The sequence below is a fragment of the Ostrinia nubilalis genome, chromosome 12 (genome assembly GCF_963855985.1).
Source record: "Ostrinia nubilalis chromosome 12, ilOstNubi1.1, whole genome shotgun sequence".
NCBI lineage: Eukaryota > Metazoa > Arthropoda > Insecta > Lepidoptera > Crambidae > Ostrinia > Ostrinia nubilalis.
Genome location: NC_087099.1, coordinates 10,378,094 through 10,406,065, shown reverse-complemented (window position 1 = coordinate 10,406,065; position 27,972 = coordinate 10,378,094). Strand labels below are relative to the sequence as shown.

At 36.1% G+C, this 27,972-nt stretch overlaps 1 protein-coding gene and 1 long non-coding RNA gene across 2 annotated transcripts in view; one reads left to right on the top strand and one right to left on the bottom strand.

Moving 5' to 3' along the window:
* Nucleotides 1-27,972, bottom strand: part of LOC135076929 (homeotic protein ultrabithorax) — a 183,421-nt gene that overhangs the window by 123,421 nt on the left and 32,028 nt on the right. The window lies entirely within an intron of this gene.
* The window catches only part of LOC135076932 (uncharacterized), a 39,181-nt gene that overhangs the window by 5,577 nt on the left and 5,632 nt on the right, over nt 1-27,972 (top strand). Inside the window, exon 2 of the long non-coding RNA XR_010258351.1 lies at nt 12,761-12,938. This is a non-coding gene — a long non-coding RNA (uncharacterized LOC135076932). The remainder of the gene's footprint in view (nt 1-12,760; nt 12,939-27,972) is intronic.

Genomic DNA, 27,972 nt, shown 5'->3' with positions numbered 1-27,972 from the left:
TATACGCAATATCTCCGCCGATTATAAATCAATTTGAACGATTATTTTTTTGTTGAATAGGTATTATCAAAAGGGTGGTTTCATCCGAATTTGAAGAAAATATTTCACCCCCAAGGGTGGAAAATTGGGGATGAACTTTTTTATACGCAATATTTTTAATTTTTAGTTTTTTTTTGTGTTCACGCATTTCAAGTCGGTTTTATTTTTTTTTAAAGTTAATTATCGTACGATCGTACGATAGCGAGGCAGTTCAGCTTCTGCTGACTAATAGGTACCACGTGAGCGCCACGGAAATAGAATAGACAATGTTTGTGTTCTTAATTTTAATTGGAATATTTTTGGAACGTTTACAAACGTTTATTTGACTGAGATGACACGCCAGAAAAGTTTCATGCCCCTTGGCTATTCTATTTTACAGCTGATGATTGAATGGAGATTTTCCTTGGAAAATGAATTATTAAGGATACCGATGGACTCTGTTTATCAATATTTTTTATTACGAAGTTAATGATGACTTATTTAATCTGTCCACGTTAATATGAATGAAAATCATCCCTCGCAAATCCTCACAACCAGCCACCGTTCGGGGGCAATAAGTAAACAGAACTCGTAATAACGGCCAGTCACGCCAAGGAAACCAATTTGGAAGGTATTTGTAAACGTCAAATATGTTTGTGCGCACCTATTTATTGCGAGCATCCCTCACGTACGAGTAAATAACGGAGACACTGCGATAAAGTGAAAAGAGATACCCGAACTACCAGAAGATTTACGCCTTAAGTCGCAAAACTAAACAGCCGATACTAAACTCTCAGATGACGATACAAAGCTGATTTTCGATTGAGTATTTCAACCATTAAGCTCTTCACAGATAAGGCGGGTGCGTATACAAGTGGAAAACTCGGTGCGCCACGTGCGAATGATTCATTGCCGTCCCTTAATTAAAGAAGATTTTAATTGTATCGGATGTCTGTGAAAGCGAAAATAATGCACTCCAAAATTGGGGCTGGGATTCGGAAATTTATTTTTGTTAGTCGCCCGATATATTGCTTTGCGTGTTTAGGTAATTCTTTGAACGAGTAGGCCGTAAAAACGATGTCCATTTTAGCTGGACACCTTATTAATAAAATGGCAAAAACATGGAACAGAGCATAATAATTATTATAATCAAGATACATTTAAAACTCTTCATGAAAACAGCTAATAATCTTATAAAAGATCCAAACTGTACCTAACTGAAGCAACAACAGACTTCGTCTAAGAAAATTTAAAACACCCTTAAACCAGTAAATTCATTTCACAGCTGCCGCCAACTAAAATATCTTTCTTAATTACAAAAGCCTTTGTTGAACGTATCTGATCTATGTAAGTCGGGGCGAATGTTTTAAATAGCGGCCCAACAAATAGGTTCCGGTTGGGCGAAATAAGCAAAACTCCTTAATGAAATAGGGTAACAGGAGCATTGTAAAATACAATGCAATTAAAACAAATCTAAACTTTAAAATCGACCGAATTAAAGGTGATTACAGTACCGAAGTCAAGTCCGAGGGGAAGTAGGGAAAATCGTCGATCAAAGAAATAAAATTAAGCTGTGATAAATTAGGGAAATTTAAATTTGGAGTTATAAATCAGGGGCAATTCAGCAATCCGGAGTTCGAAATTCGAATATTCCGACCGAAACTGATGACGGAAGGAGTGTAACGATCCTGTAAAGCTTCGAGCGTACTTCATTTGGCGAACAATGGAGAGGCTCGGGCCCGGCCCCGCAGCGACACTGGATAAATTGAGTTGGGCCTTAACTCGCGCCCGCCCGCGGAAAATTGGGGAAAATCGATTTAAATATCTTGAATGTGACGGCTTATCTTGATCGTAGGAGTTAACTCGTACGCATACCCATTGTGTAGCGTTTGCGTTAAAATCTCCCATTTGAAAATTTATTTTTTGCCCAGTAATAGAGCTCTACTTTTTATGCCACCTCTTATTTGTTTTGTTTAGTAGCTGTTACTCGGAGGCTGATGAAATTTTAATTAAAATACTTTCATTAAATTGCCTATATGCGAACTTAATCAAAGCACATAACACACTAAGCGGCTACATGTAATCAAGAAATGCCAATTAAGAAGTGTGGACCCAGAGCTCTTATTGGAGAGATCTAGATAGGGCCGCGCGGGCTGTACTGTCTCGCGATGAATCTGGCTTTGCACGCAAGCAGGCAAGCCTTGGAAAATATTTGTTAAATATTCTCAATGAGAAATAAATCTCCGCTCATTTTCTAAGCCCCGAAGACTCCAGAGAAAGGTAAGCTACTTTACTCAATCTAATAGAATCGCCTCAGATTGCTTTCCGATATTTACTGTTTGATTTTTCCCCTCGTGTCGAGATTTGGTGCGTTTACCCAAAAGAGGCGTGTACCGGTTGATGGTAATGGCCGGTAGGGTCGCTGGGTACATAATCTCTCTAATTAACAATTTGCCCTACAGTCTATGAAGTGCCAGTTGATTATTTTACGGTTTCACTTCCCTTTTGTTTTTTGTTTCTCTTTGCCTCAGGTGAAAATTATTTTGCCCTTCATAAAGAAGTCCAAACGATTATTTCAATAACACCAATAGAAGGTAGAAGATCTTAATAATAAGGCAGATGTTGCATTGAAAATACACAATAATGACAAAAAATTCACCAAAGAAATCAATGTAGAGTAAAAAGAGACTAAATCTTCGGTGCCAAATTTTGCAAACATAAAATAACACGGCAATTTAACTGTGCACCGAGTTTATTGGATTGATCATGCGCAAATATTTATTGATAGGGTCGCAACGCAACAAGATAGGGTCAGAATTTATTGAAAACCAAGAACAGTGGGAGATACATAGGTAACTTACATAAATTGGTATCAGCAGCAATCAGACAAATTGGCTCCATCGAAACCCCTCTAACCGAATTAATCTAATACGTAGGTTTTCTTAGCGAATCCACTTAGATGGAGAAATGTGGGGACAAAGATTGAATCACATGGGAATTATTTATGGTATTGCCTAGCGACGACCTGTCTACTCGTATTTCCTAAACGTGTACCTACTAACATAGATAACTTTGTATTTGCATTGTCAAGAGATATCTGTACGGAAACAATTTTAGAATTATATTATTGCCAGATTATGAAAAAATATTCTTGAAGGAAAAGACGCTTTACATCACCCCTAAACATGTGCTCACTACGTACGTGAATAAATATCCAGCAAATCCACCTTTAAATAAACAGTATGGGGGAATAACGTTTTTGCCTCATTCCAAGTAAACGATGCTTGAGATATTTATTAGGGGATGAATCCAGTTTTTAGATATCGGCGCTCTTTTCTGTCTCACTTCTTCACAAATGAATAACATTGCATTAACAATGCAGTTTCCGTATGAATGCTACGGAACTTTTCTTTAAAGATTGTTTGGGGAATGTAAATGGATCAACATTGCCAGTTCTCCCCTTTCGGTATCATTAATTACATCTGTTCAAGACGTTTAAATCCGACTTCTGGCGGAAAAACTGATTATCTAATTAGAAGAAAGCCTCTGGAAGTATGTAACTGCGGGCTAATCACAAATTAATGAGAGCTTGTAGCGGGTTTCGTGGTGCGATGATAATTCCGCCGCCGCCCTGCTGAGCTAAGAACCTCATCAATTATGGTGAAGCCTCCCTCTTGGGCCTCGAAGGTCGAACTCCCTTGGTAATCTAGCCTCTTTACAGGACATAGTAGCACACAGTCACTGAACTTTGATGACGTATATTTTGTTTGAAAAACCCAACGTGATCAGCTAAAAACGCTTTATTTTTATCTATCGAAATCTTTAACAGACACCTGTTACTAAAATAACTGTAACATTTTTGGAACCAATGCGGTGGGTAGTAAATTATAGTCTTTAGATAAAAATGACAGCAACTAATAACTTTCGGATTCAATAGCAACCATAATGGTGTAAGCGTCTGCGCGTCGTCTGAGTCAGATCCAAAAAGAACAGTAATAGATTTTAGAAGTATGTAGTCAAATTATTACGCCTAGGTATTTTATTAGATCATGCGTCTCACTACTTCTTCACACCTAATCTAATCTAAATATGCAGTTATTTGCATAATCTGGCATTTTATCAAGGTAGGAAAGCATCAAACACTACTGGCTAACTATATCGATTATGAATCTAAAATATTCCAGTATCTTTCTATATTAACAACTGTATCGTCACCAAAAATCCTCTCCAAAACCGCAGTTGATTTGTTGTTCCGTCCTTCCAAGAGTTACTATCTTCGTGTTCAAAACATTTGGACGCACCATATGGTCCGGGGTTCTCACCCAACTTTGTTAAAATAGAACAATTTATCGGCTACAGTTCCCTTTGGCAACACCGAAGTTCATTACTTGGGCATACTTGAAATTATTACAGCAAGTTATAGTGGCTGACTTAGAAATTACGGAGGAGTATTTACAGAACAGAACATCTAAAATGTTACCCTGAATTTTTATGGGGCAATACGGGACCATACAAAATACGAATACAAATCACAACACAAAGGGTAATAAATCTGAGCTATTAATCCAAATTTTTGTAAAGATGGTACACAAAATAAAAGGGATCCAAAACCGCGTCATTTTTTTGTTGATGAAGTGCTAGATTAGGCAGTTACGTCATAACACGGCAAGCGTCTCGAATAAAAACAACAGGTTTATTTAGCAGTCTACAATTTGAATGGGATCACCCTAAACGGGGCTCTTGTTGTTATGCCATGAATATAAATCGTAATAAATTCCTCGCGGGAGGAGGAGGGAGGGCCGATACGGCGGCCTCAAGGGCTTTTTTCTTAAAAATAACTTTTGTCAGAGCAATTCGGAGGAGCCACGAGATTAATGGAAAGGTGGTGTCACCCCAGTAATTAGTTTTTAACTAGTTGTGATAAGGGTTCGCGGTGGTTTACGCGCCGTAATAGGTTCAGATTAAACCTTTAAAGTATAACTTGAATTTACAGTTTGGGATTTAGTGAAAACAAACAGAAATGCTAAACTAAAGTTCCTTAGAAACAAAAGAGTCCCAGCAATTGTTCCTTCGTGTCACAATATTTTTATTGTTTCCATATTTCACGCGTTTGCGGCCCGTCATATCGTACGAGCGAGCATGATTTACGTCTTCCAGAAGCAAAAAATAAGAAAGTTCTTCCACGAAACTTCTTTTATTCTCGGAGAAAGTTGCGTAAAAAATTGGAGGCGCTTAGAAAAAAGCAATTTTCTAGCTCAGGTGTGTGAGATGTTCTTTATCTAACTTTGCATCCGAACCGCTTTGTTTATGGCGGCATATTTTTACGAAGTTTTGAACATTTTATTACGTTGTACCATGAACTCGTTCTTTTGTAGCATTTAAAAGCCACCGTTCATAGAACAATAGTTGTTTTGTAAAATGTAAACTACCTTTGTTAAGAAAAAACTAAATCGCTACCTGTTGTACTCACAAAAAGATATCATATTTTTGTGCAATTGTCAACCGTTATTCATTGTTTAAGATTGTAAACTAAAGTGAATTGGGGCAGCGTCAAAAGTGGCCTAAATAATAAGCCAGAGAAAACCACATCTCCCTTTTAATGGACACGGGAAATATAATTTGAAATACTCTTTATAGCTACCATAATGTAGCCAAGTGGGCCAAAAAATGGTTGTCACCGTCTGGCGTAGTACATTAGCATGAAGGGTGTGAGGCGCCGAGGAGGCTTTATCAGGAGGGCCTTTCCTCTGGGAGGGCCAAATAATGCGATATTACTCGTTTGTGCGAGGCCCTATTTATCTATTAAAAAACGCAAGATTTACGAGTGAGTATAGGAAAGTTGAGGAAGTTTTTATGTTGTTGGAGCGAGCCCCGAGCTAATATAAGAGATTGATGCGTGTTATTTCGCCCGTTCTTCGTTGTATCTTTGAATACATTTTGCTTTGATACGAATATTGAAATTTATCTTTATAAAAACCCATGTTTAGTTAGTTAATAATGTAATATCAATGATATGATATTATGTTTTCTATTAAACACGTGTGAATGTAACCTATAAAACTTTAATGAAAGCTTTTAAATGAAATCTGTTTATTTTCACGCCAGTTAATACAATGAACATTTTGTACATAATACAAAGTTTCAAGAAAGTTTAATTAAAACAATTTCTAAGTGCATATTAGGCAAGATATTGATGACCTTTTTGATCATACACTTACAATATAATTCAAAGGAATTGCTGCGCTACGTTCGGTTGTAGAGTAAGTAAGTTGCAATCTTGCAATATCTCTACATAACAAAATTTACAATATCCGACTGTTTTCCAGGTTCTATTAAATTTTAGTTCATATTCGAATAGAACCACTTTACTAACGTTGATTTAAGAATATGAAATTGTCAATAATCACAGTCACATTATGTTACTGTTACGTTTGTCATTAAATACAATATTAAAATTAATAAAAATCGACTGCAGCTATTAAAAAACTCGGATCTACATTTTGACGATTTCGTTTTTTTTTCATAGATTGTAAGCTTGAAGATAGTACACAACAGTATTACACCATACCGTATTTTGTTTTGATTCGTAAACTAATATAATTTTACGTTCGTTTGAAACTTTAAACGGCTCACCTGAAAAATAGCCATTTTTCACTTACGACTCTGTGAATTGCTGTCGAAATAACCCGTAGCTTAATCTGTAGATAACTTCTCAGCAAGTAATAACTTGTTTGAATAACGGTTTATGTAAAAATACAAACAAAATTGTCGTGTCGCTGCGTCGTATCATTAAATAGTATCGGATCGTGTAAACACTTACGTCGGGCATATGCGCGTCGTGACTCTCGTGACTGCGCCAGATCTGACAACTGTTGGGTAATACGTCTTTATGTTCCGAACTGACTGGTTTTTAATAGAATAGATAGCTAAAACGAACGTCTAAGCGACATTATAGTACACTAGCTTTCCGCCCGCGGCTTCGCCCGCGTGGAATTTTGTCTGTCACAGAAAAACTTTAACACGCGCGTTCCTGTTTCAAAAACCGGGATAAAAACTTTCCTATGTCCTTTCCCGGGACTCAAACTATCTCTATGCCTTTAATCAAAATCGGTTCAGTGGTTTAGGCGTGAAAGAGAGACAGACAGACAGACAGTTACTTTCGCATTTACAATATTAGTATAGATATAGCGGATGTTTACGATACGATACGTTGAGTTTGAGTAGGTACGGCTCAATCTTGTTTCGAAATAAAGGTTAGACCTTGATTAAGGAATTCGGATAAACAAATCGATCAAAAACAACACATCGTTGTGAAAAAGTTACGTTGTTTGTTTTTATTTTATTATGTAAATATCTCGTTTTCAATATTTATGCAATAAATTACATAGAGATCAAATATTTACCTAAATAAAGTAAACACATTAGGTACTAATATCCATTTAACAAGGACTCTACATAAATTAAATGCTTGAAGATATTAAGTAGAGTTCCAACTTCTATAAAGAGCTTGTAGAGACTGAAAATAATAATAATGGACTTTAAAAAAGCTCTAATGGAATCAGAAATAACCTAATTAAATGAACATACGAGTAAAATAAATGTCTTGTTAAAAATCAGAAGTGTCATGTTATTATTTAAATAACAACATGCTTTTACACGATTCATATCATACAGTAGATTCGCTTTTGTTTAGAACTGTGGAAACAATTGACTGCGCAGCCCAAACCCGAACTGTAGCACGCCCCAGTCAAACGCTATACAAGTATTTGTATGTAAGTGATGCATGTTTATTATCAAGAGAATATTGGCTCGGAACATAGTGCTAAATTCGCGCTGGACACACGATACTGTGGTATTATCTGCTATTATTTGTCATTGGCGCACAATGAAACGGAGCAGAGCCGAATAAGGCCATCTCACTCCATTATCAGCCAATTATAATTGTGGAATGTTAGAAAAATGGGAGGGAAATTGAAGGGTTCGGAATTTCGGATTAATGAGCAAGGGTGTAGTTTCGACAAAATATTGTGAGTGTAATTTTTGGACGCTTAATTAGCGTGAAAATAGAGCAGCCGTTTTGGAATAATTTATTGGAACAAAATAAATAGGTATTTCAGTTTTTAGAAGGAAAAAAGGACGTCATGTTTGTCCTTATAAAACAACTGTTAGGTTTATTCAGGAGTGACAAGGACAATGTGTTGTATGTCTAAAGTTTATGCACATTTTAAAAATCTGAATTTATTACAGCTCAACCATTAGGTAATCTTTTTAAAATAGCCGCAAAAAAAAGAACAAAACTCTACCATAAAGTATGATTTTGACGGGCATTGGACATTCGCCAATACCTACGGAATCTGTAAGAACTAAGTTTGAACATAGGCCAAATTAGATACTGGCCCAAATGATGAACAATACTAAGTAGATAAGCTGGTTGGAAAATTAACTTTAAGATTTATTAACTTTTGGAAACTATAGAACTTGTAGCATAGAAAATTCACATTGGGGGAAAGCGCAGCGTGCGTCATCAAAGGGACTATAGCTGGTGTATTAAGTCGGAGTCTCTATGACGTAGTAACTTGAATATAAATCTCAAGATGCACACACTCGAATAGATGACTAATTGGCTATACAAACAACATGTAAAAATACCCAGTCCAAAACAAATTGTTACACTTTCCAGACACAAGCAAAAATGTATACTGCACAGCAGTGCAGCTGAATTCACGAAGGCGAACTTCATTAAAGCACAGTAACGGGCGCAGGCCTAATTGGCGCACGACTAACAACCTCAAACTGGAGGAAACCAGAAACGTTACTAAATCTCTAAACATTCCAATTCCGAAGTAACACCTCATGAATATATGCAACGCTCATCAGGGTATGCGGGCCAGGCTGGTGACGGACGAACCGCCAGGGCGCGGTAGTGTTGCCAGTGAGGTAGCTAATAAATAATACTAGCTGAGTTAAGACCGCACGGCGAGGAAGCGGGCCATGTTTACGGCACTACCCTCGCCGTATTGTGGCCACCTACGCTATACATTTTGCTTAGCAAATTGCTCAGTTTGCTCACGGTGTCTAATAACCCTTTAATGAAGGAGATTCCCCCATAAAATACAACGGAGCCGAGTAAATTATTACTTTTTACGGCGCTACCGTAATTGGAATGCTGCGTAGACTTACCAAAATAAAATTGTATTAAAAATAATACCTAAATATGTACCTGCAACAAATAACTCAACATTAATAACTAAACAAAAAAGCAAAAAAGAAACAATTTAAAACATAATTTGGAGTGTAAAACTGTAGTAATAAATGAAACAATAGCAGTCGCAGCTGAAATAAATGGCCACCAATCAACAATGGCTTCACACGACAGTAATATGCCATTCAAATCTAATACAACGCTTCTAATAACATAATAGTAGTTAATTATCACATTTAAATAATGATACGCAAATGAATGCCGCGGACAGCACGCGACTGGCCCATTCACAAAACTTAGAACCGTCAGTTTATAGCTCATTTAAATACAATCTAGATACCTATCAACGCTAAGAAAATCGTTGTTATGCAATGACTAGCATTCTATTGCATAGTAGGTACTCTAAGCACTTAATTCAGAGCTCTATTGAAATAATGGCTATGGCAGCTTAAATGGATGTATAATATAGACGTCATTTGAGCCTGCCTATTTATAATGATTCAGGTCAAGACAATCTAAATTTAGCATAGCTATTTTTAGAATTGATAAAATATTTATTTGATCCGACCAACGGCTTATGTTATGTAAGTTAATATGCGTTGAGTTTTGGCCACTTAATTATAGGAGACAAGCATTTTTGCAAAAATTTCGCCATCGACCCCTGGTCATTCATTTAAAACCAGTTTTAAGGTGATGCCGTATTAATAGTGCTGTCCACATCTTAAAATTTAAGGGATCGGTATTTAAATTTTTGATTTTTTTAAATTTGATAAATCCGATCAATTGCAAACAGAAATATTTATCAGTAACTTTAAAAATGTTTTGTTTGCCCATTTTACGGCTACAACAACATATGAACATGACGCACACATAAAGTTCGAACTTTGGCACACTCCCATAAATCAAGGGGCGTTATGCGCCATGTTTCACGGGCCATCTCCATCCCTTTCCCTCTTGAGGGATTTATTGTGCATCTGTCTTTGTCTCGCGTTAAGCTGGTGCTCTCAGAGGCCGAGGGGTGGGGGCAGCTGTCTAGTCGTGACGTATTACTCGGCTGGCGTTCGGTCAGGTCAGTACGTTTTCGATTGCACCATAAAACTTGGGATTCCCATATTAAAAATATACAACAAAAATACATTGGCCGCTGAGCAATGCCAAACGAAAACGGATTCTCTGTTTTACTAGAAAAGGAATGTTAAAACCAAATTAGCAAGTTAAGAATCGACGACTAATGAAGTACCTGACGCGAATATCGATATCGACGTACTCGTAAGTGCTAATTACTTACCCACAGACCGCTCCATAATAATGTATGCCGACTTGGTTCCCAATGCAAATCGCAAGTTCGATTCTAGAATAGACAATGCGAGCACAAGTTTATGGGACCACCCACACATCTTCGATGCAATGTGGTTTGTTTTAAGATAAAATTTCAGAATTGAGAAATTCTCAAACATACACACGGAGCTATTGATCGTTATTATTAGTCTGTATAACAAACAATTAAATATCAATATGAACTACTTAAAATGCAGTAAGCAATTGATTTCATAGCCATTCATATGGAAAGAACCTCAAGAAAGATAAACAACAAATCAAATTCCTTTCCAAATAACTTTATGTGGTGTTGGAATTGATTAAAATTATTTAACACTTTGATCGGAATATAACTTGCTATGAATAATGTATCCGTGGATAACAAATAAGCACCTCTATCACGTGCTTGGAGTTCTAATAAGAATTACAGTTTGGACTACCGATTGTACTAAAATGTGTAATGGCTTAAATTTAAAAATTTCTAGTAGCCGGATAAACAGTGCATTGAACTCTATTTAAAATTTGGTTTTTAAAGAATACTTTAATCAGTCGCCTGTTTTTTACGTGTGCATTAACTAAATTAGGTTTAAACAGAATTAATTATGCTACCATGGCCACCGCCTTCAACCGCCACGCATAGTCATGTTCTTATTTGTATCGACTAATTCGTTGGCCGTTAAAAGTATCGTGTCCTTGTTAGACACGTCATTGGTCGGCAATAAATATTGCGTTATCTCTCGATATCGACCGCGCGCCGCACTTCGCTCGCGACCTACCCCCGCCCTAATGAATTACACAATGAACTCTCATTTAAATACAGAAAAAAGCTTTTAAAGGCACATCAAAAATGCCCACAAAAGCCTACTAAGACAGGACTCCTTGATTTATACCGTTCCCTTTGTTAAATCACGTAATCTCCACGTGGAGCCGCGATATAAATGGAGGCAAATGAAAATAAATGTAGTTCCTCATTCTGTTCTTGCCTATTTACATTGTGGGCGAGCATAAATCTGGTTGTGTTTAATCGTAATATATTTTTAAAATTACCTGTTAAATCACATTAGGACAGATAACGCATTGTCCGAGGCACAAAAAATGTTTGTCGGCCATCGCGGTTGAGATTTGTTGCCTTCAGGGTGGCATTTACATCATTGGTCTCCTAACTCGTATTATGTGGTTCACGGCTCAGAATACATTAAACAGGTACAAAGCAAATATCGCCACATTTTTGGGCTCGTCGTGATAGAGCGTGTTTTGTTTCGTCAGTCGCTACGCGTGCCATTGAGTGTCTAAATCATTTTGGTATTGCTTTAGCGTGGGCAAGCATCGAATTTGAATTAATCATAATTTATGGCGCCGTGTTTCGGACTGCGATGTGGCGTCCATGGTGCCAGACCATTTTCGACGGTTTCTGGGTCTAGTAGGACTATGTGATCACCATAATTTCATTCATGTATCTAAATTGATATCACTGTCGAAAAAAATCATTCAACTCAAGCAAGCGTATTGTACTAGAAAAAATATGCGTGCAAAGCCTTCTAAGTAATCAAGAATATTAATGACTCTATTTATTAATTATATTGTTCACTTGAGATAAATTGAACAGCAGCTCGTAATTTCAGCATGATTACTAAAGCTAAAAAATTCTTCAAATTAACATGTAGGCATGTAGCCTGATATTCATTAGCCTAGAGTTAATTTTGCACAAGTTGGATCGAATATAACCCCATAGGCGCACGTTACGCGCGTAATTTAAATGCATAACAGGCTTTACCTAACTACAAAATTACTATGAAATTGAGTTAACATAATATTATGTATATTAAACTCAATAACGTTTCTGCGGATGAAAAGTTAAATGGGTAATTGACTTTTTGTAAATCGTTAAGATGTTTAATCGCAATTTTATTGAGTAATTTAGATTTTAATGGCTTTCTATTGAAATGTAAGCCCCTACAGGGATTGTGCCTACTTTATTGTTAACATTGGTGTTTATTACCAGGTGATTAATAAATAATAATGTTTTATTGATGGATAAACATTGATTTATATGAGTCATTTACCCACTTAAAGAACAAAATAGTACTTTAGTTTACTACAGTTAAGGTATAAGATACAGATAGTATAGTAATATGTACAGATAAGACATGTTTGTCGAACAAACAATAAAACGATGAGGGCAGCGAAAAATAAAAATAATAATTAGTGATGTGACGTCCCCAGGCTCGAGGTGGCAGATCGTAACTCTCGCCTACATACGAGACATGCTAACGCAACAAGAAATAAGAGGTGAACAAAAAGAAATGGCTCGCAGCGATAATTCACCCACAGTTCGCTCCGAAGATGCTGATGCGGGGAACACGTGACAGCGCAGCGCTGGAACCGACTGCGGAATTTATTGGTAAAATTTTCTCAGATTTAGCACTTAAGTCCAGTTTAAAACTCCATTTGCTATCTTATAAGCCACAGTTTGAAGAAAACTGTAAGCTATAATTAAGCAGGTAAGTATAATAATAACTCCATCCATTTAATTTACCATCTTAGCTTTCAGTATTAACTTGCCTATTAATGCATGAAATTTCTGTTCACCGTAATTATTTCCGCATATTGGTGCTATCAGTAAATTACATAACATTCCAATAACATTCAAACAAGAAAACCAATCAATATCTTAAGTCAAAGTTATATCATATACAATGTTATCTCTCGCATATGTAACAGTCATATCGAGCAATAAAGTTTGCAATAATAGCCGGGCCCATTTATTCAGTTTATCGATACGTGACGCAGCAATTAGCACATCACTAGCGCGCTTCGGGTGCGAGCCTACAAATCATACCGATAGCATCTTCTACAAATTTGAATCGGATCTTATTTATGATTTGCCTTTTTCACGGCTACGTTTTGGGGAAAACTCGAATATAAATCACTGATAAATGGTTATTGGGTTTCGTACCTAATTCTAACTTTGTTGCCGCCTACAAAATTTGAAAAGGTATACAGATAAATTCAGATTATAACAATGATAATAAGAGTAACAAGCGCACGCGTATCCGATCAGAAAAGCTGCGAAAGAAAAAATCGATTTAATGAGAAATTCCCACGGCATTTCATTATTCGTAACAACATCATAATCATAACAAAAGCATGTACAAACACCGTACTTGGTTTAACAGCAATCGCATAAACAAACCCAACAATAAAGCGAAATAAACGCTCGAGCACGCCATCCAATCGCACCTTGAATCGCACATAAAAGCCCATGAACCCCGGTCGAATTGAATACGTAGCGGCTTCAGAGAGCATCCGAATGTTGCATCGCCCACCGTACTCGGTCGGGTAGCCGACTACGAGAGCAGAGTTCGTTAGTGGCCATAAAATCGTTTACGAGCTGCCGAAGAGCCCTCTTCAATAAACGTGCCATAAAAGTTCGGTTATTCGACGCTAGATGGCGACAGTAGTGGCCGCTTGAAACCGTTGCAACGATTTTACTGCCATCTATGGAGCTTTTTAAGCATTTAAGGATGTCTGAGCGAGACGGCGCGACTGGCTGTTTCAGCCGCACCGCTACAAAGTTGGCTGCGTGCGACTACTGATAAGGTCAAGTGCGAGTCGAATTTTCGTGAGGAATATTTTTGTAGGAAGCTTTTGGCTAAACTTTTTTAGCTTTCGTAGCGTTGCGTAGAGTCTAGAGTTATTCGGCTTTATGATTTGTGTTATAGTGTTTAAGTTGGACTCTACTTGTTTCATTATTTTATGTTCTAAAATGTTATTATTACTTAGTTGCATAACATGTTTGATTAAAAAATTATTGGTAGAACAAATATTGTAAATTACAATCAGGAGTTTATAAAATCGTAGTACCTACTCAATTCCATACATTACGTACCTTGAGGGATGTAATGTAATATTCGTAACAACAAGTTTGAGTGAGTCATCGTCTTCGTCATCGATCTTTATACGGAGATTCCCAATACTTTTACTAGACAGGTAGGTGTGACGGACAACATAAATTGATTAACAACGCATAAACTGCATTAATGATTAAATTAAAAGTAGGTACATAAATGATTAATTAGCATACAAACGCTGGACCGGCGCGTGACACCCTGGAGACAGCAACCTTAAGGTAAAAGCTCAGATTTAAATTTCAAGGCGCGGGCGCAACCAGTGATGAACGGTTTCACGCGCATTATCCTAGGGTTGGCACTTGGCACTTGGTACGTATCACGAAAATATAAAAAAAAATACTGAAATTAAAGGGCCTGTTTTATTTGATAGAATCAGACACTATTGGGAAGTTATTAGCTACCGTTACCAATATTTCATGTAGATGGTAGAGTCGGTGAAACTGGCCCTAAATGTTGTATTGTAGGGATTTATGGTTTAGATTTTTCGTGTTTACGATTTGTATGTTTTTCCATTATATTTCTAAGTAATATTGTAACAAGTCGGAAGATTTCAAACATACAATTTTCTTTCCGATATTGTATGAGTTTGAAAATGTTAATGATGACCGCGGATTATTTTAATTTCTAACTTTCTAAAAAAACAACGCATTGGCATAGAAAATAAAGTAGGGAAATGGGTAAAACCCTAGCATTCAATCGTCGCTAGCTACAGTCTGTTTGTTGATACACCTACTGGGATTTCCCGGGTTGCTTTCCAATGCGTGACTATCTGAGGTCACGTCAATGCCAACTAAAGTCCTGGGTAATGACATAAATTCCCTCTTCTCCTTCTTTTGTTTAAAGCTTTTGAGAACAAGGATTAAAACAAATGACGATCAAAACCTTAGTTTCAAAACTTTAAAGACAAACGAGTACGATGCTGTGGTAACCCCAACCTCCGACCAATTTCTAACTTGAATCACGTTGTGAATAAATCACGATCGTAAATACCGTCAATATTTATTCATGTTTTACGGACCCGAATGTATGGTGACCCTAAACCCCACCGGGTTCTCCGCGGTGGTCTCATTAGGCGACGCCCCTTACGATATTCTCATTTTTTCTTATATAAATTATAAGTCATACCCACCAGAGCACGGCAACCCTCCAGTTTGCCCTAACTGCTGGCTAGACTCAGTGCAAGCGGCCCCTAAGCTGAGGCACGTGAGCGAAGCATGAATTTATTATTAGGAAATTAATACTTTGAAATTGTAGTTCAACTAGGCTAAACGCTGTACAGCCGACAACAAGTAAGTTTCAACAAGAAATAAATGTGAGCTTTAATCCATGGCGTTGCGAGCCGTTTTGGTAGAGCAGAACTGAGGAGTTACTTTTTAGTTATTGAAGCTTAACGGTTTGTGTTGTTGCTACAGAAGTTTTCTGTAAAAATGTAGGTATTACACCTGTTTATGTGTATCATATTAAGTACTGATATTACGAATTTAATAACATTTTTTATTTTGTATTTTACACTTTTACAATCAGCATTATGAGACTGAAGCAAGTTTAGACACAGTTCAGTGGTACCTACCTATATCATCTATAGGAGTGTACCATGCATATTGTTGCATTACAAAGTCGTATGCGCAATGCCTCTACCTCGAAATAGACTCTAGCACAAGGTTACAAAATGTACAATTTCACGCCCTTTGAAATGATAATATGTTTAAATCAATATTATTATGATTAATTGTTATTTTAAGCTTATTTAGCGTAACACGAGAGGCTAACGGCACTATTAGTAATTTGTGCAATACAAATTGGTAAATTTAAAAAAATGTGGTGAAGGTTTACCTACCGTATATTACCCATTTACCAATAAGTAAGTAAGTTACTAAAGCCGCTAGCGCCAGACACATAATTTACCGTTCTAAGTATGTTAATATTGTTAAGTGGTACATAGACATAGGTAATACTAGTCTTATTACTATAAAGTACAAAGTCCGGAGCCAAGTTCTCTCAAGTCTCAACTGTACTCAGGTGTAGTATAAAATTAACTTAATAATCAGCTGTAGTAATGACAGCGTACAGTGTCTAGATAAGCGGTAATCTAGTCGATTACTAACAAACAGATTTACTGATAAGCTAATATGATTAGTCAGTAACAGAACAGCTGATTTTCTTTTGCATTTACTTGTTAAACATGAATGCTGTAATAATTTGCAATTTGATCTTTTTGTAGTGTTTTGTCAGTACCGTAACAAAGATTCTGTTAAGGCATGTCATCATCAGTCTCAAATCAGTTCAGAGCTGGACATAAGAATAAGAAATCATTAAGAATATTTCCATTATGTTTACTAAAAAAACAAGTTGAGTTTCTACATACGAGGTATTTTTGCTCGAAGGATGTAATAGATAGGTATTCAAAATGAATCATTAAGACCATTGCTATGCAAAAACCAGTAATATGAGAATATTACCCGAATATGTATCATAAAAATGCCATCATTAATCAACTGCCGAATTCCCGACTCGATAATTTATAGACAAAGAACAAAATCGATATAAAACATGTTCACAGTATAAATCTCAATAAAATTGATCTCATCTTAAATAACATCATCTTAGAAGGAGCCCGTAGAAGCGCGCGGGCAGGTAGCGTCAGCAAAACAAACGAAATTAATAAAAAATATATTTATTAATCAAACCATGTATCAATATCACTAAAAATAATACAAGTAAGTTTTTGTACACTCACAAAAAGCTACCCCGTGATACAATAGCAAGAGCATGATACAAAAACAATAATGTAATTAACAGTATTTTAATAGATAGCATGCAAAAAGTTTACACAAACTGATTATTCCGCGCCACAGGTGAACGACCCAGTTAATTGTAATTCTAATTTTAACATAACACAAAAAACAACAGTGAAATCGATATTTACAATTAACATTTATTATTATTTCTCAGGTATCTTATTTAATTTTATTCTTGCATTAATGAATTCCGAACAATCTGTTTAATACATAATTAATATAATTTATTCAATAAGGCATTAAAGACGTTTACCGCTACTGCTTAGTTTCAAGACACAATACCTTGTTAGTTAACGTGAATAACTGTAACAGGTCATGCATTTGCATAGGTATTCAAGATTTATTAATTTAAACAAAATGTACATATGAAATACGGAGACATTTGCAGCATTTTAACTATGTAAAAAAAGACATATTATACTTATTATTATTCGATAATTTGAAACCATTTGCTATTTATTTGGAGAGTTTACAACACTGAAAATCAAGGATGAGCAATGCGCGAATAATCCTAGATATTTTTGCAGTCGGTACATACTCGTAATAGTCTAGTGATGTAACCAGTAATATTTACGACAAAATTCGATGTGAGCTCAATTTGTTTTGCGGACCGTACCTCGAAACAGGTTTGGTTTTACCAGGCATACTTACACTACTAACGATAAACGTATTGTTATCTCTGCTTTCGTCAGAATATTTCAGATTGTTTTGCATTTAATTACTTATAAATTGTCGGTGGAGGGAACCTAAGAATTTACGAACTGCCAAGACGGTAATAATTTGAATTATTCACCCGCGAGCGGTGTTCGACAAATTAGGTATTAATTTTACAATTATAATGAGGGTTTCGAAGGTAAAAATACGGGCGTTTATGCACAGAATAATAAAAGTAGAAACATCAACTTCACTCCTTTGACCAGGATCAGATGCCGACATTTTAACGGTAATAATATTAATGAAAAATTATCAACGCACCTGGTGCATTCGAAATCGAACATTACTGCTACGCTCACAAGAGCGCAATTTTTTTGGTGTTCAAAATTATCCACCTCACAGCTCAAGTTGTATAATAATAAGCAAAATAAAATAAATAAAAACCTAATTTTAAGAAGCATAATTACTACTACCCGTTCGCGCTAAGTTTGCCGGTCCGTGGAATGCGCGGTTATGCGCATGTCCCCTCCCCCAACCGCGATTAAACGCAATAGTTAATGATTATTAAACGCAATTAATGTGTCTTATTTTACGCAAATACACAAATTTTATCAAAAATATTTTTAATATAGTGATAGTACAGACGCTTCCCTTCGAGCGACGTCATACCGCTGGCGATATCACGTGACTCGAAGGTTTTGCGCAACTATAGGGCCCTGTAACTTTTGTATTTGTAGAGATATTTTCATGAAACTCAAAAACATCAATCTTATAAACTGAGATCTCCAACCCGCCTTCCAAGTGTGGGGATTATGGCAAAACCCTCCACCTTAGTGGAGGAGGAGGCTCATAGTCCAGCAGTGGACTGTAAGGGGCTGTTGATGATGCTGATGATTTTCATGATTGTTCCACAATTATTATTAGTTTTAACTATATTTTCAAGTTTTATTAAAAGAAATAAAATCAAAACTTTTCCATTATCTCGGCCGGCCGTGGCCATAGCGAGGTCTCCACCTCCGATTAGTTACCTAAATCAGGTCTCCGTCACTCCTGACGGAGACCTGATTTAGGTAACTAATCGGGTATTGTTTAAATAAACAGAATGTGACCTTAAGATGTATTCACACCATGTTTTGCGACACAGAACGTTTTGTTACGAGGAAAATTTGGATGAAATAATATGAAAGTTCAAGGTAGGTTGTGGCAAATCACACAGGCGAAGCTAGGCAAAAGCTCACCTATATTATTAAAGAAACATAATATTTGAACTTAGATGTAATTTTTTATTTATCAAACTTGTATGTACATATTATATTTTAATTTTTATCCTTTTTTTATTTAGTTATAGTTTAGTTAAGTAGTTATTTGAACTTAATATTTATTTATTTAATATTTGAATTCATTGAACACTTAATTATTTTCTCCCTACACTCGCATTCTAAAGAAAAAAAAACTTCGCAGATTTTCTCCCCCGCCGGTCTAATGTGGATTTAATGTGGCAATTTCCTTATCAGTTATATTATCACATAAAGAAAGAGCTCTTACCGCAGCGTGTTTTTGACTCCATTTACCACAGTTTTGATGTATTTATTACTCTGTTATTGTCCTATGATGTGCATAGTAAGTCATAACGGTCGGCGTGAGTTCTATATTACGTGACATTTTTGATTTAATAAATGAAACTGACTCACTTTAATAATATTTAGCGACTTTCAATCTTAATTAAAACAACACTACCTATAAGTGCCTATAACCTGCAATAATAAGTAATTACAAGTTACCACTATCGAGGTTAAATTAAAAAAAAAAACATGATACTTAATTATGAATTTTGAATTACACATCAAGACTGTTATGTTTTTTCTGTCATAATATGATATCACATATTTCCGTAGATGCCCACACCCATAAATTATGCGTGATAATCGTATAAACTTGGTATATTTTTTACTCGTACGTAACCATTTAATTAAATATCATGGACTGTTAAATATTTTCTTGTTGTTACAAAAAGGTGACGTTCAAACTCACTTAAAAATAGCAATTGAAATAAATGAAGATACATAGTTATTTGTTCCACCAAACCAGCATTGTTTGCACATAGTCAATATTTTTATAGCGAATAACATTACACTACAGACCTTTGTTTTAAAAAACAAGACTGTATGATCTTTAACCCTTGCAAGTTCCTGAACGTATTATTAACTTATTGGCTGCTAGCGGTATCTAGAGGTTTATTTGGATATGACACTGGCCTGTTAGATTAAATGAAAATGCAAGCTGGAAAAAAAACAAATGCCTAATTTTATTCTTTTTTCTTACGGCTGTTGAAAAACCTTATTATTTTCAGTAAGTGTTTTTGAACTTTGGACTTTTTTGTAAACAAGCCGTTAATTTAATCCACCTTTGACAATTTCGCTGACTATATTGTGTTGTGAGTGACCTTTAAAATAATTTACCAGTAAATTACTGCAAGTCGACCGCTCCCCGAACCATATGCGGTGGTTATAAATAACATAATGAGTTTCAATTAGACGCCATCTTTAACAGTTTGGCGTTTGCACTCGTCCGAAGCAAAAAAGTGCATTAGGATATAATTTAATTAGGTTTTAAGAGCCTGTGTTATTTTTATCATTTTACTTTTTAAGACTGGAAATCAATAAGGTTTAAAATTGCACGAATATTGCAAGTTTTGTAGTAACACTGAAATGTCCCCAATAATAAAATTCAGGAATCAAAAATATTTTCTTTTTTACTAAGGCAGTAAGTTGGTATGAAATATTAGATCGATATAAGTATCGACGGGGATTTCCATCAGAAAAATGCATGAAATTAGTTTCTCTCGTGATTTCCAAACGTCTCTTTTTCAATGAGTACAGAAAAAACAATAACTTTCCAGTTTCCAATGAGCATTGGAAAAGAAATATCAATTTGCTTTGTTTAACTTTAAATCATGTCTAGCAAATTATTGATTTTATTAAATCGCGTGGCTACGAGGATATTTAAAAAGCATTTAATTTAAATGTAAATCAACAACGACTCAGACAATTTATCGGTTTATCACTTGCGCTCTTCATAACCTCTGCGTGCAGCAATTTTCTCACTCGACTAGGTACGATGTAATGGGTAGAGGCAGTAGAGGGCGCTACTCTCAAACCATTCTTTATTTTTTTAATGCAGACACATTCAAATATTATACTGTATTTTTAGTAAACCTCTACAAGCCATTTATTGTTAACACATTGATTTAAAATTGGCCAAGTGCGTGTCGTGCCTTGCGCACTGTAGGGTTCCGTAGTTGTCCGTCGTTACCACAATATATTTATGTAGGCTGAGTGTGAGCCAACATCAAAAGTGCTCACTAGTGAGCGCGTTTAAAAAATGTATGAAAATTTTAGTTTTTGATAGTACCAGGGTTCGAAAGGATAATTATTGTGATGATAACAGATGATTGATTAGAACAAAAAAACGCGCTCGTGAAAATGTACTGTATTCGAAGTTTTCGAACGTGTATTTCCGCACTTGCGTTTAGTGGTTGGCGTTAATCAACATAGATAGTTATAAAACCTATCTTTTAGCTCCACAATGATCTCACTGTTATCTAGCGTCAAAATATTGATCTATATTCCAAGTTTTATGCGCTGTACAATCCGTCTTACATATAATGTAATTTTTTGAAAAAAACTCACACTCAGCCCTCAGAAGCAAGCAATTACTTCATCTTCATCGCCCTACTCGAACAAAAATTGGCACTTTAATAATTTGCAAACAGATCCCTAAATAGAAAAATAGTCTTAGAAACCCCCAAGGCTTTTTAAAAGACCTATCCATTGATACCCCACACAATGGGGTAGATGAAAAAAAATCATCCCCACTTGTAGGGGGAACTACGCAAAGAAAAATTTTTTTTCTTTTCAAATTTTATTTTACCGTTTTGTCGGCGTGATTAATATACATACCTCCACAAAATTACAGCTCTCTAGTGCCAATAGTTTCCAAGCAAAACCTCGGAGCAACAGACATATCGAAAGTATACGAGTAAGGGTTCGTTGTCAGGACTACGGAACCCTAAAAATAAGAGAACATTTTTTTAACGCGTTCAGATTAAGCTCACTGTAACTTAATATCACCGCGAATCTAGTAAATTGCCAGACAAGTGCCAAGTGGTCGTTTCTAAGTAGATGCTAGCGCATCTTTATGCCAGCCACGCCTCTCGATAAATTGCATCTGAATCGTATCAAAGTCAACGCATACAGCATTCCTAAAGAGCGACGAAGGCTAGCGCTGAATGTACCGGGTTAGGGTTGCCAGGCGTCCGGGTTCGCCCGGACCCGTCCGAAGTTACTCCCCAATTTTAGGAGGATTAACAAATTTCTCGATAATGATCGGCGGGCAGAATTTTTATACTTATTTTTTGTAGGAAACCCTGTCCGTTTTTTATCCCTTTATAACTGAACGTATTAAATAGTTCTAAAAATCCTAGCAAAAATACAGATCTTATCTCTCTTTATCGTTGTTTGCACCCACTTACCAATTCCGCGCCTCGTCACAGAAAATCTGTTTAAAAACCGGGATAAAAACTACCCTATGTCTTTCCCAGGGCTCAAACTATCTCTATACTAAAATTCATCAAAATCGGTTGATTGCTTTAAGCGTGAAAGCGAGAGGCGAGACAGATAGTACAGAGTTTTTATAATATTAGTATAGGTATAATACTGTCTATACTATTACTATAGACAGGATATTTTGCAGATCAGATCTTCGTTACCGATACGACATGCACTCGGCTGGCTATTTACGATTACACGTGTAATTATACGGTACTGTTTTTAAATTATACGGCACTGTTTTTAAATTCCTTTTAACCCTTTCACGCTCAAGGGAAACATTTTTCCGTTCTTTAAAACTCGTCATTAATTATTCAATTACCATCCAATCGATTTTTTTTTACTGAATGTCATAATAGAATATAACGTATATTCAGGGTAGCTAATGTCTTCCAGAACGTGGATACAAAAAAGAAGCGTCAAGTTTTTCTTGCGCCAAAACCAAAACATTCGCCGGCCGAACTTCATATTATTCTGAAGTTTTTTAGACTTTGAATAATATATTAAAATTTACTGTGTTTCTTCACGTGTTTTATATTAGTCGGTAAGTACAGTTTTATGTAATAATAAAGCGAACTCCAGATAATGGGCACAAATACCCAAAAATGTCAAATTTATTACTTTAGGGAAATATTCTTCCCTATGGTCCATAACAGGCATATTTATTATATTAAATAATAAATATCTTTTGGACAATCTCACACAGCGCCATCTAGCCCCAAAGTAAGCAATTAATATGCTTGTGTTATGGGTGCTAGCTTAACGGATATACTACTTAATTATATACTTTTTTTTTTAAATACATACATAGTAACACCCAGACCCGTCACAGAAATTAAAATTCATCATTTCAATTTCTGCCCGGCCGGCAATCGAACCCGGGACCTCTCTACATAGTAGTCCGTTCTGAACCACTACACCAAACGGCCGACTTTGTTAGTATTATGTATGATGTATGACGACGATATTGTTAGTATTATGTACCTAATACTCTTTAGTAATTTACTGTTTTCTTGTAATTGTATTATGTTTGCCTATTTTTTTTACAGAAATGCCTAGATAGTGCTACAGTAAAGAGACAAGCAGGAACCACTCAACAAATATATGTTACAACTGTTACAAGCACGAAAGTGATTCAGTGGTGCAATAATATACTGGGTTGTGTGGACCTTATAGACCAAAGTAAAGCCTTATGAGCTTTATTATGATAGGCTGTTAGCATTTTTATTATGGCGTCAGACTTGTTTTGGTACGATGGTGGTAGCTAGCCAGGTGGACTAAGAACAAGCCCTGTCACCAACCAAACCAAAAAGAAAATAAATCTACCCCCACTGAGAATAGGACCCGGGACCTCAGGCTATGAAGCAGATGGTCTTTCTACTAGAACACAGAGACGGTTGCGTCTCTTTTTTATATTATAGATAGATAATGCTAAGAACAACGCTTACAGAGTGTACGTAGAGTTGCACAAAGAACCCTGCGTAGAAGAATCGCTCCTGGACAATCTTGAGAGTCCCCACCATATCATTACACAATACATGTAAAATTATCTAATAATTATGTACTGTCATTACAGACCCTTGTGTATTATTCTTCTATCATTTTTAGTTATATATTTTGTGTTTTAAAAGCAATAAATAAAATACTTATGAGCCAAACCTTACTATTATTTCATTTACCCTTATAGCCCACAGGGAAAAATATTATTTCCCATGAAATTTCAGAAAATCTGTGCACTCTGCTTTGTTTTTCTGGTGATATTTAATTTTTTTTAGACCCAAAACAAATAAAAATAATAATACGTTACTAATATTTGGTGTTAGATATCTCATGGTCGTGTAAGGGTTAACCCTGCATGCATTGAATGCATTGTTACACTCGGCAGGGACTGGACAAAGTAAGAGGGCAAACGGCTCATGCTACTAAAATTTGGCGAGTTCTTGATCAAAATTTCCACCGTGACAATTTTAGTAATTGTTGCCGACTTATCCTACTAATATTATAAAATGCAAAAGTTTGTGTGGATGTTTGTTACTTTTTCAGACAAAAAGTACAGACAAAGACTGAACGGATTTTGTTGAAAGTTAAGTTAATACTGGAATTATTGTTTATAACCCAGATTAACATGTAGGCTGTAATTTATGACGATATGTGATGTGACAAACTAAATTTCAGGCCGGTGAAGCCGCGGGCAAAAGCTAGTTTCAATATACTAAATAAGTTTCAGTTAAAAATTACCTGCAGCCATACAACTTAATGGTTAACGGATTAAAATTCTTGAAAGTAAATTCTTTATAATTTCGTTTAAAACGTTATTAGCTGACACCGTCTAGCCAAGCACAGGTTAAAAATGGGTTTTTTATTTTTATTGCAAACAAGTAAAGGCAAGGCGGTGGTCCGATGCCAACGCGCGATCGCCGCGCCTTCGCAGGGCGCGCTGTGGTCGCGAAATTATTTATTGAAAATTAATTGTGTGAAACGTGAAACGAAACCACCGTGTTATGACTGTTATCGATTAGAGTAAATAGGTACATTGTTCAGGTGAGACGGCAAACATTGTTGCTGGTACAGGTTCTAAAGAAAAGCGGGCAGGAGTAGAGGTTGACAAAAAAGCTATAAAGTTGTTCGTCTTGACTTCTTGAGCATGAGTCATGATTTCGATTTTTAAGAAATCACGAAATTTCATGAATTAGGATTTGACGAAAAAATGACTGTTCGGGCATAACTGATTCTTGGGTACGTGCAGTGTGCGGTACTCATTATTTTGGAATACTTGCGGTCGTCATTATGATTGACGAATTAGTATCTGACGAAATTGCATCTCCCGCCACCCAATTTGACTTATTCGGCGGAACACTTCGTGAAACATTATCTGAGCATCGATAATGACCACCTATAATTTTATTTTCGTATCCTTTGTGCTGCAAAAATATTATACGAGATGAGGACCCGATAAATCCATAGATTCCTCCCAATAACGGCACATGTCTTAAATCGTCTAATACCAAAATAAACCGATTGGGAACACCTTAAAGTCTATACTCCAATAAATAACATCTGCTATATGAAAATTTATCATACTCTTGAGGCTTAATTTTGAAATGATCGTGTCGGTCCGCTAAGGTACGATGTGTGTTTTGGTTATCAGAGTAAATAGGACCTTGTGGTTTACAAAATAGGTTAAGTAATAAATCGCGATGGGATGGAAAGAAGACATATTTCGATGGACCGTTGGAAGTGTGTGCGTATTGTTTTGATAAGCTGCAGAACGGGTTTGCGAGATTTATTACTGGTATGATTTAATGCGAATAAACTACTCGCTCTCGCTTCTATTGATGAATGTTCCGTTTTTAGACCGTCACCTACAATCTAATCTTGAAATTTATCAATAACACTTCTAGTTTAAATATTTAGATTCTTCGACATTTATTTTATTGTTGACGCGTACGTTTGTTTGTACAATAGAACATGGGCGCTGCAATTTTCAAATAAATGCAGCAGCTGATCTTCAGTTGACGTTTCATAACCAACTACATTCAATTAGAGCTTTTTAAATGAAGATCAACACATAATCGTTGCATCCGTTCAGTTGATAATTGTGAGGGTTCGATTAAATTATAATGGCGGCTCAGGGCAGTCATTATTTGTGGATTGGCAGCCCTGTCGCTCGGGGGCCAATGGGAACGTTGTAGAGCGGCGCCTGCGCAGCGCGCCCGCTGCGACCGAAGTTCAAACAACCTAAGAAATATTGTCATGGCAACTAACCAGCGTAAGTAGAACCATAAACTACATATTGAGCCATTTCTATTCAACCTATTTTTTTATTAAAAAATTAGTTGCCTTTATTTAATGATATCCGTTTCATTTTTATAACAGCATCGCAGCAGGATGTACGAGGTTAAAGTTATTTACTTTATACACGTCAATATAATCGGACCAGTTGAGGCATGCCAAGTTATCAATACTACCAATAACATTAGGAATTACGTTTGCCTTTAGGGAAATTGCGAAAATTCTATTACAGGAAACAAGCGAACAATCGTCTGGTGAATCTATTATGCGGTATTGAGTGATGCAGCGCGATGCGGCGATAGTTGTATAAATCAATGCAGCTTAGGGTTGCCAATAGGTTAGTTTCATAAAAAAAATTTTTTAGCCCGTCAATTTTAGTATAAACGAAATATTGGACACGTATATTTTTAATTTTCAATCAAACAAATATATATATACATATATATATATATACAGGGTGTCCCGTAATGTAACGTCAAGCCGGAACTGGGTGTTGAGGCAAGTTATGCTGGTTATCAGAAAAATATAAAAAAAAATCTATGTGGCATATTTTCAAAATAATGGGCATTTAAAAAAAATCAAAAATTTCTACTCCAGGTGACGGTCTTTTTACTCGTGTTGCCTCAAATCTTCACTTTTTCCAATTTTTTTTTTTGTTATGTAACCCTGAATAATGCTTCTCCAAATTGTTATCAAAATTACAAAACCAGCTGCTCCAGTTTGGATAAAAAAAATACAATATTCCCAAAAAAATTTTCAAAATAAAAATTTTGTCTAGTTTAAACTGACTGTACTGAAAAAAAAAAGTACTACGCAAGTGTGGCATGTGACGTCATAATTTGGCGCATTTAGTAAGGATTCCAAAATGGTATAACACTTGGTAAATTCTTGCTGTAATTGTCGACAATTTTTGGTTTTTTGGAAATAATCCCGTTTTTAACTTTTTCTACCTTGGTTAAAAATTATTATTCTAATGTGCCCAAAATTCAAGTTTCTGTGACTGACTACCGTACAGTCAGTCACAGAAACTTTTGTCACCATGACAGTAATTAGTAGTTGACATACTGTGACAAAAGTCACCCGTGCGCGCGCGCCTTTACTACCTGCTCTGCCTGCACTTGTACTTGGTAACAGGGATAATAAGGATATGAAGTTTCGGTTATGGATACGGTTACGGATATTAGAATAATATTATACCGGTTTCGGTTACGGTCACGGATATGAAATCATTTCAGATTATCCGAAAGTTTCGGATAATTTCGGTTACGGAATTATTAGAATTTCAAAAATGTAGGTATAATTCAAATAGCAAGATGCTGCGTGACCCACATAGCTACTTTATGTACCAACTAACTAAGACGACACCTATGTATGATAAAGGTTAAACAGGCTGGCATATTAGATGGTGCCAGGGAATGCCAGACAAGTTGGTAACAAATATTAAGATTTAAGGTACAATTCCAAGACGGGCCGCAGACCGCAAACTGCAAAACTCTATGAAATCGGCAGCGCGGCATTGCTGCTGCGGCGTGTTTACTGCAGATTTCATAGAGTTTTGCAGTTTGGAATAATTGTACCCTTAGACTCCGCCTTTATCCGAAACTATCCGTAACTTTTGAATCAGTTTCGGTTACGGTTATGGATATTTTTTTATTTCGGATATCCGATAGTTT